This window comes from Pleurodeles waltl, chromosome 5 (assembly GCF_031143425.1).
Source record: "Pleurodeles waltl isolate 20211129_DDA chromosome 5, aPleWal1.hap1.20221129, whole genome shotgun sequence".
Lineage (NCBI taxonomy): Eukaryota > Metazoa > Chordata > Amphibia > Caudata > Salamandridae > Pleurodeles > Pleurodeles waltl.
In genome coordinates this window covers 752,192,618-752,208,199 of record NC_090444.1, presented here as the reverse complement: position 1 = coordinate 752,208,199, position 15,582 = coordinate 752,192,618, and the positions used below count along the sequence as shown (strand labels likewise).

At 42.9% G+C, this 15,582-nt stretch overlaps 1 protein-coding gene across 3 annotated transcripts in view; it reads right to left on the bottom strand.

The window, feature by feature from the left end:
* The window catches only part of CCDC170 (coiled-coil domain containing 170), a 212,505-nt gene that overhangs the window by 84,198 nt on the left and 112,725 nt on the right, over positions 1–15,582 (bottom strand). The window lies entirely within an intron of this gene.

Genomic DNA, 15,582 nt, shown 5'->3' with positions numbered 1-15,582 from the left:
ATGTATATATATATATATATATATATATATATATATATATATATATATATATATATGGAAAATGTCACTTAACCAGTGTACATCTGTTCGTGGCATGAGACGCTGCAGATTCACATGCTGTGCATTATCCTGCCATCTAGTGTTGGGCTCGGAGTGTTACAAGTTGTTTTTCTTCTAAGAAGTCTTTTCGAGTCACGAGACCGAGGGACTCCTTCGGCTCCATTGCGCATGGGTGTCGACTCCATCTTAGATTGTTTTCCCCGCAGAGGGTGAGGTAGGAGTTGTGTATATAGTAAAGGTACCCATGCAATGGAGTAAGTATGTATGTACATAATGTGTATAAAAAAATAGTATATATTTACAAATTTACAAATATACAGGTTTTATCAACTTTAACGGCTACAGGCTCCCGGGGAGGTGGGAGGGCGCATGTGAATCTGCAGCGTCTCATGCCACGAACAGATGTACACTGGGTAGGTGACATTTTCCGTACGATGGCATGTGTAGCTGCAGATACACATGCTGTGCATAGACTATTAAGCAGTTATCTCCCCAAAAGCGGTGGCTTAGCCTGTAGGAGTTGAAGTTGTCTGAAATAATGTTTGTAATACAGCCTGTCCTACTGTGGCTTGTTGTGTTTTTAACACATCTACACAATAATGTTTTGTGAATGTATGAGGCGTAGACCATGTGGCTGCCTTACAGATTTCTGTCATAGGTATATTTCCTAGAAAGGCCATTGTAGCGCCATTTTTCCTAGTAGAGTGCGCCTTTGGCGTAATATGTAGATCTCTTTTTATATAGCAGGTCTGAATACATTTCAATATCCGTCTGGCAATGCCTTGTTTGGATACTGGATTTCCTGCATGAGGTTTTTGGAAGGCTACAAATAATTGTTTTGTTTTACAAAACTGTTTTGTTCTATCAATGTAATACATTAGTGCTCTTTTAATGTCTAACGTATGTAAGGCTCTTTCAGCTACTGAGTCTGGTTGTGGAAAAAAGACTGGGAGTTCGACCGTTTGGTTTAGGTGGAACGGTGATATAACTTTTGGTAAGAATTTGGGATTTGTACGGAGAACAACTTTATGTTTATGTATTTGTATAAAGGGTTCTTGTATAGTAAATGCTTGTATTTCACTTACTCTTGTAAGAGATGTGATAGCTATTAGGAAGGCTACTTTCCATGTTAAGTATTGCATCTCACAAGAGTGCATGTGTTCAAATGGTGGACCCATGAGTCCGGTTAATACAACATTGAGGTTCCACAAGGGAACTGGTGGTGTTCTCGGGGGTATGATTCTTTTTAAACCCTCCATAAATGCTTTGATGACTGGGATTCTAAAGAGTGATGTTGAATGTGTAACCTGCAGATAGGCAGATATTGCTGTGAGATGTATTTTAATGGAAGAAAAAGCTAGTTTAGATTTTTGTAAGTGTAATAAGTAGCTTACAATGTTTTCTGCGGAAGCATGTAGTGGTTGAATTTGATTATTATGGCAGTAATAAACAAATCTTTTCCATTTGTTTGCGTAACAATGTCTTGTAGTAGGTTTTCTAGCTTGTTTAATGACCTCCATACATTCTTGTGTAAGGTCTAAATGTCCAAATTCTAAGACTTCAGGAGCCAGATTGCTAGATTGAGCGATGCTGTACTCGGGTGTCTGATCTGTTGTTTGTGTTGAGTTAACAGATCTGGTCTGTTTGGTAGTTTGATATGAGGTACAACTGACAGGTCTAGTAGTGTTATATACCATGGTTGACGGGCCCAGGTTGGTGCTATCAGTATAAGTTTGAGTTTGTTTTGACTCAATTTGTTTACCAGATAAGGAAGGAGTGGGAGAGGGGGAAAAGCGTAAGCAAATATCCTTGACCAACTCATCCATAACGCATTGCCCTTGGATTGAGGGTGCGGATACCTGGACGCGAAGTTTTGGCATTTTGCGTTTTCTTTTGTTGCGAATAGGTCTATTTCTGGTGTTCCCCAGCGTGGAAAGTAAGTTTGTAGTATCTGGGGATGAATTTCCCATTCGTGTGTTTGTTGGTGATCTTGACTGAGATTGTCAGCCAACTGGTTTTGAATCCCTGGGATGTATTGTGCTATTAGACGAATGTGATTGTGGATCGCCCAATGGCATATCTTTTGTGCTAGGAGACACAGTTGTGATGCGTGTGTTCCCCCCTGCTTGTTTAGGTAATACATTGTTGTCCTGTTGTCTGTTTTGACAAGAATGTGTTTGTGGGCTATTAGCAGTTGAAATGCTTTCAATGCTAGAAACACTGCTAGCAGTTCTAAATGATTTATATGCAGTTGAAATTGATAGGATTCCACCACTGAAGCGAGAAGTGTGTTTGGCGGTCTGTCAACACTAGATCTTGAAGTTGACCCTGTGTTTGTGTCCATTGTGTTGCTAGGCACTGTTGTAAGGGCCGCATGTGTAGTCTTGCGTTTGGGACAATGGCTATGCATGAAGACATCATGCCTAGGAGTTTCATTACAAACCTCACTTGATAGTGTTGATTTGGGTACATATTTAATATTCAATTTTGGAAGGCTTGTACCCTTTGTGGACTTGGAGTGGCAATCCCCTTTTGTGTGTTGATTGTTGCTCCTAAGTATTGTTGTATTTGACACGGTTGTAGATTTGATTTTTGGTAGTTTAGAGAGAACCCTAGTTTGTGTAGGGTTTCTATGACGTATTTTGTGTGTAGAAGACACTGTTGCTGAGTGCTGGATTTTATTAACCAATCGTCTAGGTAAGGGAATACGTGCATGTGCTGTCTCCTGATGTGAGCGGCTACTACTGCACGGCATTTTGTGAATACTCTTGGGGCTGTTGTTATGCCAAATGGTAACACTTTGAATTGGTAATGCACGCCTTGGATTACAAACCTTAAGTATTTCCTGTGGGAAGGATGTATAGGTATGTGGAAATAAGCATCTTTGAGATCTAATGTTGTTTGAGCAAGGGAATCACGTCTTGAAGTGTCACCATGTGAAAGTGATCTGATTTGATGTAAAGATTTAGGGCCAGATGTAGCAAAGGTTTGCGACTCGCAAACGGGCAGAATCGCAATTTGCGACAGTGCAAAATCGGAAATGGGATGCAAAAAGCCCATTTCCGACTCGCAAAAAGCGATGTGCCCCGTTTGCGAGTCGCACCCGTTGCGACCCCCTTTTGCGACCCGCAATGTGCGTGTCGCAATTTGCGACTCGCAAAGCTTATGCAATTGCAACTCGCAAATTGCGACTAGTCGCAAAAAACCCAGTTTGCAAGTCGCATTTACCACTAACTCAGAGCAGGTGGTAACCATTACCATAGTATAAAAGGAGACCCAGAAGGCATCTGGGTCACTCAAGATGGCGGACATATACCTGATAGCAGTGAGGAGAAGAGTCTACGCAGCCCAGCAGAGGAGGAGGAGGGGCCACAGACAGGAGAAGATATATAGAACAAGGCAGACCCTTTTCCAGCAAACTGAAGAGGAGATCTATGCTAAATACCGCCTTAGCAGCGCTGCCATTCTAGAATTAATAGATTTACTAAAACCACAGCTAGAACACAAGACCCTGCGTGGCTGCGCCATCCCTACGCATGTGCAAGTACTATGTGCACTGCACCTCTTGGCATCAGGGAGCTATCAGGGGGTCATTGCCGTGGCAGGTGGGGTATCCCAAAGTGCAGTGTCAAGGTTCCTGAGGGCATTCCTAGATGCCTTAGTAGCGCACAGGTCTCAGTTCATATACTTACCAAGGAATGAGGCAGAAATTAACAGCACGAAGCTGGACTTTTACCGCATTGCCCACTTCCCCCAGGTCATTGGATGTGTAGATGGGACACACATTCAAATATGCCCCCCGCTAATCTGGAACATATTTTTCGCAACAGAAAGTGTACCCACTCACTCAACATACAGGTTGTTTGTGATGCCCATTACGTCATCACGGACATCGTAGCTAAGTTTCCAGGCAGTACCCATGACTCCTACATTTTTAGACATAGTGGGATCCATCAACGCCTGGAACGTGGGGAGTTTGGAGACGGATACCTCCTAGGTAGAGCTGCATACACCTTGCAGACACACACACAGGTCACTGTGCACGACTATCTGGACTTACTAACAGTGTACTTTTGTGCCCAACAGGTGACAGTGCATATGCTCTAAGGCCATGGATCATGACTCCATTTTTAACACCCAGCAATGAATCAGAGAGGCAATACAACAGTGCGCATAAGAGGACCAGGAACCTGATCGAGCGCACCTTCAGACTCCTGAAGGCAAGATTCCAATGCCTCCACCGCAGCGGAGGCGCCCTCCAATACACCCCCATTACCGCCTTCAAAATTGTGGTCGCATGCGCCATCCTCCACAACATAGCCACCAGACGTGGGCTACCTCTCACCCCTGCAGACCCAGATCCTGATGAGGAAGAGCAAGAACAACCACACCGCCATCATGGGGATAGGAGTCTAGCTAATCAAGGCAGACTGAGACGGGAACACATCGCAACGCAATATTTTGGACGGTACGTGTAAACTCCCACCATACTCACCCATTAACCAGACACTCCTTTTGTTAAGTGGAAGAGAAATAACAGTTTTAATAATGTAATGGATGAACTATATACATGATTCAATTGTCCATGGGCAGGGAAATGCCAACCACTCATGTGGCACATTAAAGCCATGTGCCACATTTGTTTGTCCGGGCTGTTGGCTAACTTCTCCTGCCCCTCCTGCCAGCCTGGCTGGTCCCAGCCGCATCTATGGTGCTCTGCCTCCCACTCCTTAGCACCCTACTGTCAGTGGCAGATACACTGCTCACTGTGGAGCCCTCTTCACTATCTTGGGGTGTTTCCCCGGTGGCCCTCGACATCTCACGTGTCTCCATTAGTTCAATGATATGTGTGAGACGTCCCAGGCCCCTGGCAACATCCCCAGCAAAATGGCCCATCTCAATTTGCAGGCCAACTGTCCTCCTCGACAGGCCTGTTGTGTTGATGGCTAGCCTGCCGATTGATGTGGCCATCCTGTCCAGTCTTAACATAATCTGCCTATCCCTGCGCCGCCCAGCCTCTGCCTGACCCAGCAGTCCGGCCGCCAGTTCCCTGATGGCAGAGGCAATGTCCCCAGTGTTCTGGCACATCAGGTCCATCCGCCTGTTGAGGTGCCGCATGCTTGCCTGGTTTTGTCTTTCAATGGGGTGCAGCACCCCACTGATCCTGCCCAATGTTGTGTTTTTGCAGGCGCTGACCCCGCAGCAGATGTGCCTCACTGCTGGTTGGAGGATGATTCCGGATATCAGACGCTCTTGCCCTGCGACGCCTGCGCAGTGGTGGCTGCCCTGTCCTCGCACCTGTATCCTCCCTGGCTGTTGCTGGGGCAGCTCCTGGCGTTGCTGTTGCAGCAGGCGTTACAACTGCAGGAATGCTGCTGACTGTGCATGTGGGGGTGCTGGAGGGTCCTGGGGTGTCCTCCTGGGCCTGGGTGCTTGGGGTGTAGGGGGTGTCTTGCTGGAGACCTGTGGGACATGGGGAACACACTGTCAGTGTCTAGTATCTGTTGCACAATTCCTAATAAACATTTGCCTATGCACTGCCTATTGGACTACATTTCCCATAATGCATCATTCTGGCTTTTTCTACCTTGAAATGGAGCTAATTTGGTTGTGCATGCACATGTGTACATGGTGGGTGGGGTATGACATTGATAGGGGTACAGGCTTATCACATGGTACTCACCGGTTGATGTGCTGGGCTCTGAAGTGTCCAGGTCCCCAAATCCACACACTGCCTCCGTCTCAAAGGTTTGCTCAATCCTGTCTTCAAGGGGTGTGGGTGGTGGCACAGATGATGGTCCCCCTCCAGTGCCTCTCATCTCCCGGAGCCTTTCTGCCACCCTCTCCTTGGTCCGGGAGCGGAGGTCATACCACCTCTTCCTTATGTCCTCAATTGTCCTGTGGCTCACCCCCAGGGCATTGATTTTCTCCTGCATTTCCTGCCAGATTTTTCTTTTGGTGGCCTCTGGAACAGTGAGGGCAGCTCTCCCAAAGAGCTCATCATGGTGCTGACAACATTCTTCGGTCAGCACCTCAAGCTCCCTCTCTGAGAATTTAATTTTCCTTTTTCGGGGGGTTCCCTCCATGGCTGCTGCAGCTAGCTCAGTGTGCAGACTGGCAGTTGTAAAAGGGTGTGGTCCAGCCTCCTCCCAGGTGTATTTGTTAACTTCCTGGCTGTGATGTCATCATCATGTGCCAGGATGTGTTTCCAGAGTGTTTTGGTGTGCTTTCTGGAGTGTTCTGCTGCACCTGCAAGCAATTTTGAGGGAACTCGCAATTTGCGACACCAACTCGCTAATTGCGAGTTCGTTTTTTGCACACTCGCAAACAGTGACCTCGCAATCTGCAGACTCGCACACAGCGTTGCGAGTCCGGATGCGAGTCGCTAAATCAGACCGGTTTCTTTCCTGGCATACCAATTTGCGAATCGCATTTTGCGAGTCGCATTGACTCGCAAAATGCGACTCGCAATTTTTTTGTTTCGTACATCTGGCCCCTAGTGTTTTGAGGTCTAATATGGGTCTCAGTGTTTTGTCCTTCTTTGGAATTAGAAAATACAGGGAGTAAACAAGTGTTCCTTTTTGATGGTTGGGTACTAGTTCTATTGCTTCTTTTTGTAACAATGCTTGGACTTCTAGTTGTAATAGGTCTAAGTGTTGTTTGGACATATTGTGTGCTCTTGGAGGCACATTTGGTGGCAAATGTAGGAATTCTATGCAATAACCATGTTGGATAATGGCTAGGACCCACACGTCAGCAGTTATGTGTTCCCAGTTGTGGTAATATTCTGTAAGTCTCCCCCCCACTAGTGTTGTGACATTGAAGTCACTGTTTGGTTTGTGGGGTTTTTGGGCTTTGGAATTTCCCTCTTGGTTTAGGGAACTGTCCTCCCCTATATTGTCCTCGAAACCCTCCTCTCTGATACTGGCCCTGATATGTGGGTCTGACTTGTGAGGTGGAAGGCTCTGTGGTTTGGGCACGAAACCCCCCTCTAGAGTGCGGCTTCCTAAAAGTACCTCTGCTATGTGGGGAGTAGAGCGCGCCCATGGCTTTGGCCGTGCCGTGTCCTTTTTCAATTTTTCTATTGCCATATCCACTTCCGGCCCAAACAATTGCTGTTCATTGAAAGGCATATTCAGCACAGCGTGTTGGATTTCTGGCTTAAATCCGGAAGTCCGTAACCATGCGTGTCTATGAATAGTTACTGCTGTGTTTACTGTCCTTGCCGCCGTGTCTGCTGAGTCCATAGCCGACCTTATCTGGTTGTTAGAGATAGTTTGGTCCCCCTCAACAACTTGTTGGGCACGTTTCTGGAACTCTTTGGGAAGGTGTTGAATGAGATGTTGCATTTCATCCCAATGTGCCCTGTCGTATCGAGCCAGTAGAGCTTGCGAATTGGCAATTCGCCATTGATTAGCTGCCTGTGCTGCTACCCTCTTGCCTGCTGCATCCAATTTCCGACTTTCCTTGTCGGTGGTGGTGCATCTCCTAAGGTTTGAGAGTTTGCCCTTTTCCGGGCTGCTCCCACTACCATCGGATCAGGAGTTAATTGTTGTTTGATATATACAGGGTCAGTAGGGGGAGGTTTATATTTCTTCTCCACCCTAGGCGTGATGGCTCTGCCTTTTACCGGGTCTTGAAACACTTGTTTGGCGTGTTTTAACATACCTGGCAGCATTGGCAAGCTTTGGTATTGGCTGTGAGTAGATGACAGGGTGTTGAATAAAAAGTCATCCTCTATGGGCTCTGCATGCAATGCTACATTATGGAATGTAGCTGCCCTTGAAACCACCTGCATGTATGCAGTGCTGTCCTCAGGTGGTGACGGGTAGCAATCAGGACTATTGTCCGACACCGGTGCATCATACATATCCCATGCATCTTGGTCATCCCCGTGTGTCGGTGACTGCATCATTGGGGGTGTTGCTACCGGGGACAGTGGTGGCGAATGTGACGGTGATTGCTGTGGCGAGAACTGTGGTGGTGTCCTTTCTTTTGCCACTTTTGCTTTTGGCTGCCTTTCCGTTTCTTGGAAAGTGAGCTTGAGCTTCATCTTTATTGGAGGAAGAGTTCGGATTTTCCCCGTGTCTTTTTGTATATGAAACCTCCTCTGGGTATGGTTTGGCTCTCCCATGCCCAGTTCTTGTTTAAATCTGTGTTCTTGTAATTGGGATGAAAGGCCTTGCTCTTCTGTGTAGGAGCCTGTTTTCGTCTCCGGGGCTGCATGTTTCGGAACCAAAGTTTTTTCGACAGTCTTTTTCGGCTCCGAGGAGACCTTCTTGACTTTCGGGGTGCCGAACTCTCGGTGTCGAGTTTGGTCACTGTGTTTTCGGGTTAAGCCATGGCCTGTTGGCGGTGGCGTCCCCTTGGCCTTCATTATTTTGAGTGAGTTTTTACCGGGGCTGGTTTACTCACTTTGGTACGTCTTCAGCTGCTCACTCTCAGACTCGTCCGAGTCCAAATCTCGAATGGAGAATCTCTCCTCCTCTTCGATGTCGATGTGTCCGGTCGGTGTCGACGCCATCTGGAGTCTTCGAGCTCTTCGATCTTGCAGTGTCTTCTTGGATCGAAATGCTCGACAGGCCCTGCAAGTATCCTCTTTGTGTTCGGGAGACAAACACTGATTACAGACCAAGTGTTGGTCTGTATAAGGATACTTTGCGTGGCAGTTGGGGCAGAAGCGGAAGGGGGTCCGGTCCATGAGGTTTGAAGATGGACGCGGTCGGGCGGACCAGGCCCCGCCGAGGAGTGGAAGCCCCGAAGGGCCGCCGGAGCGCTTCTTTCTTCGGTGTCGATGTGCTAGCACTAACCCGGTACCGAGCGCAAACAATACCGTCAAATTTTCCGATAGTTAACTAACTTTTCCGAACCGAAATACAGATCGAAGAGGAACACGTCCGAACCCGATGGCGGAAAGAAAAAAATCTAAGATGGAGTCTACGCCCATGCGCAATGGAGCCGAAAGGGAGGAGTCCCTCGATCTTGTGACTCAAAAAGACTTCTTTGAAGAAAAACAACTTGTAACACTCCGAGTTCAACACTAGATGGCAGGATAATGCACAGCATGTGTATCTGCAGCTACACATGCCATCAAACATATATATATATATATATATATATATATATATATATATATATATATATATATATATACCTTTATAGGCCACAACCCTTTCCAACTTTATAATTTGGTGCCTTCTTATGTCATGTTGACATTACTTCAATAGTCAAGATGAATGATACAAATATAGATGCCAAAATATCACATGGCATGAATATCATGTCAAAAATAGCGCTACTATCAAAATATCATGGAACAGGACATCCAAGTTAAGAATATAGTTTTTTGTTAAATACTATTGTTTTTAATGATATTGTTGTATTCAATATTGTATACTTTAATATAGTTGTAATAAATATCTTTTTTTTAAATTAATTTTGGATGTTTTAGTTCTTATATACAGTTTAGGTGACAGTGTTGTTAGTATCATTGTTATTGTTTTAGAAAATATGTTTGTAATATTAAATGTTTAATTAATTGTGTTTACATTTAATAAGTAATTTATAATGCAGTACCAGGTTATTGGGTATTTAGCGGAATAGGGTGGGGAAGTTAATTAATTTGAAAATAGCTACGTATAAAGCAAATTTGTTTGTAAAATAAATAGTTAATTGATTACTTATTTTGTCAATTGTTTAAATGTTCTTTTATATGTTTATTTGTAATTTGCTAATTATAACATATAGCTTAATTTATATGTTGTTGTTAATAACTTATTTAGTAGCAGGTTGTTGATTTATACAGGAATAGTGTGGGAAGTCAATTGAACTATTATTGTTTAAATTCAATGGTAATCAATTTGCTATGGTAAATTATACATTTTATTGATTATTAATTATGCAAATTGTTTAATAGTTAAATTGTTATTTTATAGATTTAAGTTACATTTGTTAATATCTATATTCAAAATCTTTTTTTTATTAATAATTTATGTTTTGGCAGTGGGCTGTTAGGTTTGTAAAGGAATGGTGTGGGAATTCATATAAATTATAATTCATTTATTTTGAATGGGAGTTAGTTTATAATTATATATTAAGCATTTGCTTGATTTTTAATTATAAAAATAGTTTCATTGTTATTTCTGCAGTCAAGTTACATTTGTCAATTCCAATGTATGTTTACATTCTTATATTTTTGATAATTATTGATATTTTAGTAGCAGGTCATTGAAGTTTTAGGGGAGTTAGATCAGACGGTGATAAAGGTACAATTCATTTATTTGTAATTTTAATGTATGTCTTAGCATTGATTACATATTCAATTCATTAATAATTATGTGAATTGTTTAACTTTTTATTTGGTGGTTAATTTATTACTATTTTTAAATGTTTTAATGTGTATTTAAATACTTTTGTATTAGTTAATAATTTATACTTTGTTAGGGGGTTGTTGTTTTGTGGAGGAATAGGGTGGGAATGTACTGAATATAATATATAATAATATAGTAATTGATTGTTAATCCTATTTAATTGATTAATTGTTAATTAATTATGTATATAGTTTAACGTATCAGTTATCATATAAATTATTTGTTTTATCTTATCTATGTATTAATTAACTAGTGCCCTTCATAAGAATGCAAGCGAAATGTATTGTTTTGTAGTTTATTTTATTTGTTTTGTTAGAGTAATATTTTAAATAAAATATTTTTGTATTTATTACTTTATTCTCTGTTGTTTTTTGTTTTTGTTTGTGGGTGAAGAAGTGACTTTTATTTTAATTAATTTAAAGCTTTCATAGCTTATTTGGTATTCTTTTTGAATTTTGTTTTTGTTATTAGATGCTTAAAAAAAATATAATATGTTTTATTAATTATGTGTGGTTACGTATTTTAATGTTTGTACAACATGATTAGGAGTTGGAACTTTATATGTAGCTTCATTGAGATCCATCAATTTAACTACTGTTGCATATATTGGAGTGGGAAAAGTAAACACAATTCTTTGAAGTCCAACATATTACCTACTTTTGCTTAGACTGGAGTTGGAATATTAAATGTAATCCCTCCGAAATCCAACACTCACCCTACTGTTATTTAGACAGGAATAGTAAATGTAACCCTTCTGAAATCCAACACTTTCCTTGGTATTGCTTAGACTGGAATGTGAATAATAGAAAAACACTCCTTTAAAGTCAAACACTTGTCTACTGTTGCTAAGAGTGGAGTGGGAATAGTAAATCTAACTCCTCAGAAGATCAACACTTTCCCTATTTTTGCTTAATCTCTACAAAGTCCCACACTTTCCATAATGTTGCTTAGACTGGAGTGTGAATAGTCAGGGTCTTGTCCTCAATAAAGGTTTAAAAAACATATAACGAGGCAGGGTAGGAATAGCCTGAACACCTTGGGCAGGAGAGGGTTTCCCAGATACACCCTGGTCAATAAAAATTTTAAGGTACTGCAGATCCACCCTTTTCACTTATAGTACCCAATGGGTGGGAATTGCTGTGGAAGTTGAAGCATTATTATTTTAGAGGAGGGGGACTGAGACTACATGGCCAGAGAAACCCATCCCTGCGGCCTAACTAAATAAAACGTTATTATGAGTGTCCTGAGTCATGAGTGCCCCCAGCAATCAGAGTCCTTTGGATCCACAGGGGAATCCCAGAGCCCCTGTGGCTTCCCTTTGTGCACTCATCCCTGATGCAGCATGAGGCAGCTGTATTGGTTTGGTCCTGTTGGGAAGGAGAAGCTTTTCTTCTCGCTCCCGACATTATATGCCTCAGGAAGGGCAGCCCTAAGCCCCTCTTCCTAGTAGAATAAATGTCAGCCCTTGGAGATGGGGTCCCTGGGTCTTGAAAAGGCTTGGGGATGGGGGGTCCTGATGCCCACTCCCCATCAAATCTGTATTGGGACCTCAGGATAAGGTTCTGGTGGCCATTAAATGACTCAAGGAGGGATACTACCCCCCAAAAAAAAAGAATACAGGTTTGGAGTAGCCGCTCATTTCACATTCACTGCTCCAGCCGGTGAGCGCCCCATTATACAGACTACTGAATGAACACAGCAGAACAACTTTGACTATGTCTCCCAGCACCATTCAATCCCATCATACCAAGTGGCTGTATAAAGCTAATTAATCATGTGTTACACGTGGCTTGGCTCTCATTTCAATTTACATTATTTTAATTATACTAAATAAAAATCACATCTTTAAGTCTTCGGAAAACCCAAAAGTCACCCATTCATACTTGGAATTACCAATATTCATGGTATTCATAGAGGTTTATCATTGATAATTCTTGGAAACTGTCTCAATACCAGTTCTCATATTTCCACTGGGGCTCAATCCCCCATCACCACTAGGTACTTTTTCTCCTTGCAGTGCATTCTACTGACATCATTCTACACATTTTGGACTGCTATTGTGCAAAGCAGGGCCATTTTCAGACATCCAAGACATCATCATAATATGGTGCTTCATCAACAAGATTGCCAGGTCATTATCTGGTGTACCTGTTTTTTGTAGGAAGAGAAATTTCAGGTTGCATCAAGCAAGATTTTCCATTCACCATTTATCTAATTTGAAACCAATGCACAATAGCCACAGATCACAGGTCATGTTCATAACATGTGATATAGATCAGCATTCTCTCTCTGTGTCTAGGTGGGGTGGGTGGAACTCGGAAAGTTTCACTCCATGGAATTCCACAGAGTTCAGAGAGCATCAAAATGTGGGCATGTTTGGCTGCTCAAACTGATTTTTAGCGCTGAGAGCTTGCTCTGCATTTTAAAATCAGCGCGAACTGCACCATACAGTGTGCCTGAGGATGCTGCTTCTTTCTGCCACTCGAGTAGGTTTTCTACTCGAGCAGCAGCTTTCTCAACATGAACGATCATCGCATGGCACAACCGCCCATATTGAGAAATCTGTCTGGAAGGCATTCTAGAACTCGGAAATCAAGCTAGGGGACCCATATTCTTGCTTGCGCTTGCCAACTTTGCGATGGAGAGCCACATACGAGAAAAAACTCCATCACATGGCAGTTCACAGAGTTATACAGGAACACCGCACTCCAAGCAGAAAGCGGAGTGAGCAAAACTCTGCGAACTCAACCGGCAGAGCAAAACTTTTCACCCACCCCCACATCTACAGCACCAGTGATGCACAATCTGGTGTGTAACAGGTATATATGGTGAAATACATTAAACTGTATCAGTTTCCAAATCTCCATCACTAAAATTGCATCTCACCATCCACAGACTAGTCTACCCTGAGCTTGTTCAATTACCGAGCAGATATCTGCAAGACAGGGTCGGCTTTAGCGCTAGTGGTGCCCAGCGTGACAATCTTTTTTGGTGCTTCCATGACCTCTTCATCATGAATTCCCGCACTACCACTCTCCAGCAATGCCCCTCATTTCTTCATAGCCTATCTCTGACATAGATTTCATTTTTTTAAAGAGCTACTCATAGTTCACTTACACTCAGTTGTGGTCTGCATGGTACACTTTCTTTACAGCTGCCACACTAACCCTATGAGCTACTTTATAATGAGCCATAACTGCCACTAGACAAAGTTCCGATCTCTCTCCAATAGGAACATTAATCACCAGAGTTTTCTTGACATTTTAGATGTTGCCTGAAAAACGCTAGACACACATGGACCTTCACGTAGCTTCAAACCAAAAGTTATTTTTAAACACAGCGCTGACCACCAAATTTAACGCCAGGTGGGGCTGCACCATTCGCACCGCCCTAATGCTGGCCCTGCTGCTAGACCTCAATAAATTACTGTTACCTTCATCCTGTCTGAGCCATGCTTCATAACTTTCCATAGCCTGGAATATAATTCAGGTTCAGCCATCTTGAATTCCTAAATTAGGACGGCAACCCTAATCAACAGCCCATATGATAAGAAACAACCAAGTGTGATGGCATAAATGTCTCACACGTAATTAAAAGCTTTGAGACAACTATACTCATATAACTCTCCAACTATGAGAAACCCTTTTTCACCCATTGCCCTTGGTTGTTTGCATGTATTGTACCCAAAAGCCTGAGGAGACTACGCAGTGACATTTCAGGTAAATATGGGTTGACTCCTCCTTTTGAAACCATGGGGCTCATTTCCAAGCCCCTCTGTGGCACAGGAAAATCACTTTCATGACAGTCCGGCAGTGCACACTACAGATCCAAAACTACAAGGCCATGCAAAGCCAACCTATGTCCTTGTAGATATGGAGTGAGTCAATGCAGCTCAAGTCGCTGCTTCACACTACTATTGTGCAAGGGTGCCTGTAATGGTGCATGGCAGCCCATTGTGCACCTGTGCAGAGGGAAGGGACAGGAATGCACTGTATCTCACAGGTCTTTCCTGCCCTTTTGTTTATGCAGGCCAGCGCTGCAAGAAGGCTTGCAGCGCTGGCCTGCGCCAAAAGATTGTAAATGAGGCCCCATGTATGCGGCTACATTTAACAACCATCAGTAACTTTGAAAAAATGAAAGTACAGAGCAACTGCCCCAAAAGTATTACATATATTCTTCTACAGTCAAGCTTACAATCCATCAGGCCAGTCTCAGGAGAAGAAATCTGACCTATCATGCTTCCACATTTTAGAATTGAGTAGCTAAGTAATATAATTCCAAGTCAGGAACTACAAAGACTTCCTCCAAAAATCACAATGGTAACTTAATCTGTGCCACCCAAGCCCCCAATAAGAGACTGGAACTCTTTAAAAAAGAAGGTGGGGCACCACTGAATTTGTAGTGAAATAATACAACAGCTGTGGTATCATTATTATTTTCAACAGGGCTGCTCCACCAGTGGTGTGTCCCCTGAATATCGAAACCATAATAACCATGGGACACAATCTCAAGGACAGAATATTGAAAATAAAATATCGACAGGTAAGTCTAGATTTTCTATACCTCCACCTCTATATAACCCCATATGTATGTACCTGCATGTTGCATATTTCTTAATGGTACGTAGATGTGGAATTAGGAATAGTAAATCTATACTTCTCTATATGCACTTACCTTTGGATATTTCATCCCTGAAAAATATATCCTCGATATAGAATTATATTGTTGTGGCAGGTATTCAGTAGTACAATCCTACCAGTACCCATAATAGCAGTCTTTTCCAAAAATCAACTCTGTTATCAATTGCCCCATCACATTAGGCAAATACTAATCAAGATATCAAGGGCCATAGTTACCAAACTTTCGCACAGCATAACTCAACAAGACACCTTGTGGCACTGTGCTGCATGAAAGAGAGAGGGCAGGGATATTCTTTATCTATGAAGATATAGCACATTCTTGTCTTCTGCCTGCATTGGTGTACAATTAGCAGCTTATCACCAACGCAGGCACCTTCATGCCATAGCGCAAGAGTGCCTACGTTGTAGGCAGGATTATTTTTGTACATGAAGTGACACCTTCCTGCACAAATACAATCCTCAGAGACATTTTCGTCTTTCTATGTGTGCCACAGATGTTAGCGCACGTGGAA